Source organism: Octodon degus, unplaced genomic scaffold (assembly GCF_000260255.1).
Source record: "Octodon degus isolate 3935 unplaced genomic scaffold, OctDeg1.0 scaffold00280, whole genome shotgun sequence".
Classification (NCBI taxonomy): domain Eukaryota; kingdom Metazoa; phylum Chordata; class Mammalia; order Rodentia; family Octodontidae; genus Octodon; species Octodon degus.
Genome location: NW_004524856.1, coordinates 4507 through 9618, shown reverse-complemented (window position 1 = coordinate 9618; position 5112 = coordinate 4507). Strand labels below are relative to the sequence as shown.

The following is a 5112-nucleotide window of genomic DNA, read 5'->3' as shown; positions in this document are numbered from 1 at the left end:
ATCTTGTACAGCAATTAACCACTAAGAAGAATATATGCAGTGTATTATTTGTTGAAACTGTCCTTCCGATTTGATTTGAAACTGTCTCATTGCTATCTGCTTATCAATAAAACTTTGAAAAAAAATATGGAATTCTAATGGAAATCTTGCTCTATAGTTGATATTTGTAGTTAATATCTCATAAATATAGTAGTAGTCTCTGTCTGATTTAACACTTGTAAAGCTGAGTCCATTCTCATTCTGTTATGATTACAGCAATTAAATATTCTTATACCAAAAGACCATTGAATATTCCCCAGCACGTGACTGACTCCAGAGTAGGGTGACCTGTATTTTTGCACTGAAAAATCATTCTCAGTTGTGCACATGAGCATCTTCAGTTTCATTTTATTTATTTATTTATTTATTTGTTTGTTTGTTTGTTTGTTGGTTGGTTGGTTGGTAGAACCAGAGATTGAACTCAGACCAAGCACTTATTCTACTGAGCCATCTCCCCGGCCCCTATTTTTTTTTCTTGTATTTTTTAGGAAAGGGTCTACAGGGTGTTCAGAGTCTCACTAATAGATCGATTTGTAGTGATCCGCTTCTTTACAGCCTCCCAGGAGCTGGGATTACAGGCACGTGCCACCGCACCCAGTCTCAATTGCCGGCTCAGCACATACTGGGGGCAGGACCTGCACTGCAGGCCCGGGGATCGAACCCTTTGGTCCCTGAGCCTACTAGCAGGCACTTTAATCTGCTAAGCTATTTGGCCCCCTTTCAGTTTCATTTTAAAAGTCAAAACTACACAGTAGGAAAAAAGTGACAATCCCCCCCAATTGGTCTCCCGGGTATAATCATTCCACTTTCAGTGTTTCCTGTATAGAGAGCATGTGACACATACTAAGCAAAGAGAGATATCTTGAGCTCACCATGAAAAACGTATTTTTTTTCTAAATCAAATCCCATGCTTAGCAGAAATACTTCAGACTATAACCCCAGGAGGTGAAATAAACCTGTGTCAGCATTATACAAGTTCCTGTAGCAGACACTGGGATTGAAGCCAAAGACAGGCATGGTAAGCCTTCCAACTCTCTGCCTGCTGTAATAACTTACTCTATGCCTGTATATTATTTTTTACTGTATGCACAGTAGCCTAAAAGAGGACCTGAAACAGTATTTAGTTTTTCAAATCAAAGACAGCCGAATCTCACACAGGCTATACCAACCTCTCCTTACAGGGAGGGCTTACCAGCGGATGTAAAGATGCTTCCAAATAACATTATAGGTCAAACAGGACAAGATCTCGCAACCCGATTTTCCTTCATTATGCACTGAGCATGTGTGGAAATCAGGAGGGAAACACATTGTATGGCACTGGCTAGGCAAAGTAGGCATTGCGTGCCCTCCATACACCAAGCACCGTGTGATCGTTTCTGCGCGATTTCTTCCCTCACCACAGCAGCCCCATCCAGAGTGTGCTTGTATCCTTCTCTCCCTAAGGAAGATGAGCTTCATGTTTTTGAAGCAGCTGCCCTCAAGCACTTGTGCTTGTAAATGCCGGAGCCAGGAATTATCCAAAGGGTGTTCTGGTTGCACGTTTTATGATCTTTCCTCTAGAATCTTCTTCTCCCAGGACCAATGAGTCCCCGTGGCAATGAGGAAGACCCCCTCAGTGTTAGGACACATACAGGGCCTCAGTCATCAGCATATGCAAGAGGTAATGTTGAGGGAGAAGGGATGTATCTGTGGATGGTTCTGTGGTCAGAAGGAAGGTGGCACACACAAAATTTCTGGTGGAATCCAGGGCTACAGATTGAGAACTATCACTTCAAAATTTTTCTAGACCTTCAATATTGTCAAAGCATCTAAAATAATGTTGAAAAGGGTGAGAATACCAAGTATAGTGGTAAGGTGGTGATAGTGGTCAGCTGCCTAATTAGATTTAGGTCCTTTTTTTGTATTTTAGGAAAGGGTCTACAAGGTGTTCAGGGTCTTACTACTAGATCAGATTCATAGTGATCTACCCGTTTAGAGCCTCCCAAGAGCTGGGATTACAGGAGCTCGCGACGGCACCCAGTTTCAATTGCTGTTTCAGTGCACTCTGGGGGCGGGGCCAGTCCGGCAGGCCAGGGGGATTGAACCATGGGGCCCTGTGAATGCTTGCAGGCACTTTAATCTGCTGACATATTTTCCCAGCCTTAAGTTCTTTATCTATGATCATGAGACAATTTCCTTCTCAATGCTCTCATAAAATAATAACTTACCTGCCTTATGAAAGAGGTGTTTGTATATCTTAAGAACTGAGGGCTGAGAAAGATGTGATTTTTTTCCCAATTCCCTTATGGCATGATCTCTCCCAAGGTAATAGCCAAAATATGCAGTGGAAAAATAAACACTGTCATCAGTGATATTCCTGTTCATAGGGCTAAGTAAAATAATATTCTCTCTGGTAAATCCCAGACTCCTGGCAACCCTAGCAATCTATACTCCACCTGTGACTCCTGCCTCTGACAATAAGCATATCAATATGATGAAGCAATAAAAGGCAGGTATGAAAGCACTTATGGAAACCACCACAACAAAAGGACAGACAAAAGAAGGAAAGAACGGCTGTGCAGATGCCTTTATTTCCATTCACGAGTCTGTGTTTGCTGTGTGCACAATCTTAGGCCATAGAGTTGCACCTAGAAAAAGAAAGGAGGGAGTCAGCTTGTCCTGGGAAAACCTTGGAATTACATTGGGCTTTCAGGAAGGGAAAAAAATTCAAAGGAGAGAAATCCAATGGTTTTATGTTGCAGAGTAGTTCTTACCGAAAGCATTTGGTGAAACAACGCTGAATTCTCCTGAATGGGGTCTTCCAAGACTTACGGAGAGCAGGTTGGCGAGGCAAGCCATGCTCTTCCACTTGATTCTGGATGATATCAATTATTGAAACAAATGCCAAAGGTTCCTCATTTTGATTATTGGTAGCCTGCAGAAAGAAAGAAAATCTCACCTCATTCCAGTAGTCCCTATCAGGTCAGCATTTGTTTCTTCATTCACCCATGGGAAGCACACCCAGGAATCTTCCTTCAGAAATGCTCTAGTGTTTCTACAGGGCCTAGTACAGGGACTCTGAATCCAGTAATGGCAATGAAGACAGGAATCTCTGTTCCGTTCCTACCCCCTGGAAATCACCATCATATCCTTCGGCTAGGAAAGTTCCCATGTGTTTGTGCCTGAGTTACTTTTCCTAAGAATTTATCATTAGAAAACACAATCTAGGCAGCATGTTTTGTTGAGTCTCGCCTCAGAACTGATAAGACCACCTTAAACAACATCATCTTATTTGTACGCTTTTAGCACGAAAAGTGTTTATGCCATTTCCATTAGCACAGATTTTATCTGAAAAATAAGCACAAATGACAATTTCTGTCTATCAAAATAAAAAATTTGATAATTGTGGTGCCTGTACTAGCAAGCTGAAAAATATGACAAAATAAACCATTACTAAAGATCACTTCAGGAAACGCCACAGGCTCTCTAGAAATGATCTAAGATGCCCTTGGCAGGCAGCCCATCTTGTCATTTTTATGTAGTTACCACGTGGTAGTCTGTCACTTTGAAAGCCAAAAGTCCTTTCTGTTGTATTAATCTAACTCTTTTAGGTAACTGTGAAGTTTAAACAATTTCTGCAGGTTTACCAAGGTTTCTTTTCCATGGATTGCCTATTATTTCTGCCTTTCCTTTCCAGGCTGTAATATCACCCCACCTCCTAATTCGTACCGTGTTACATAGGCAAGATCTCTCTCTAAATCCTTCGCTCTTTGAACGTGCCTGGACTCGTTGCTATTCTCCGATCCATTTACAGTGTCTCCGGGACAGCAACTGCACTGACATTGCTGATGTGGACCTGTGCAGCTGCTCTGCTTTCACATTGACCGTGCTATCACCCTGTCCCCTTCAGCCCGAACAAAGAATTGCTAAGATTTTGAAAACATAGTTGGCTGTATAACAAAACTCATCTTGTGTGAAAACAAAGACATGCCATTTTCCTCCAACAAAATCAATTAAAAGAAAAAAACGGAGAACTATTCTGTGTGACTATTTCTCTCATGCACTGGTACAAGTGTACAACTGCACGTTCTAGGTAACACAAAGTGAAAAAAAATCATGAAGAAAGGCAATAAAAAATCATATTCTAAATTAAAAGAGAAAAATTCAGTTTGACATTGCCAGTCAAGTGGAAGACCCAATACTATTATGGGCTACTGAACTCTTGCTGAGTTTACACACCCATAATATTCAAATAACGGAACTTATTTAAAAAAAAGGGGATACAGATGAATGTCCATTTTGTATCTGTGCATTCAAAGTGGTTAGGATAGATATATAGTTACATTCTCTTAATGAATAGAATGATTTGTTCTAATGGTGTTTGTAAATAGGATCTCAAGTCCGCATCTTGTACAGCAATTAACCACTAGGAAGTATGTATGCAGGGTGTTAATTATTGAAGCTATCCTACCAATTTGGTTTGAAACTGTCTCATTGCTATTTGTTTCTCAATAAAATTATGGAAAAAGAATTCAGTTTACATTTTGTTATCTTCCATCTCCCTCTTTAACTTTGTACCTTGGCAGTCCATGAATTTCGCGGAAAACTTCTTCCTCCAGTTCCTGAAATACAAGATAATAATTAAGTCACCCCCACTTTTATTTATTTCTGTGGGCTTTCCTGTCTCCCGATTTTATTTACTGTGTTGTATTTGAGTTCGAACAAGTTAAGAAGATGAAAAGGCCCAAAGTGCTCTAGCCATAAGATTGAAAGCAAAGTCAAGAGATGAGAGTTTGCAGGGCACAACTGATCACAAACTGCACATATTAGACAACAACAGCTTTACACCATCTAGATCAGGTAAGTACCTACAGAAGAACTGGGATATCGTGCTTACAGTACTGTATGTGAATGTGTGGTCATCTTGGCCCAAAGCCTGTTAATGGAAACAAAACACAAGAACCAGTAACAAAGTTGTGTGAAATGATACTTAATACAATTTCCATCCCTGAGATTGTTTTATTTCAGTGAGGGTTTTATAATAACCACTTAACTGGGGAAGATCAAGGTGATTTTTTTTTTTTACATATTGGA

The 5112-nt window shown here is 40.4% G+C and overlaps 1 pseudogene; it reads right to left on the bottom strand.

Annotated features, from left to right (window-relative positions):
• Positions 1 to 2877, bottom strand: part of LOC101572528 — a 28775-nt pseudogene extending 25898 nt beyond the window's left edge.
• Between the last annotated feature and the right edge of the window lie 2235 nt (positions 2878 to 5112).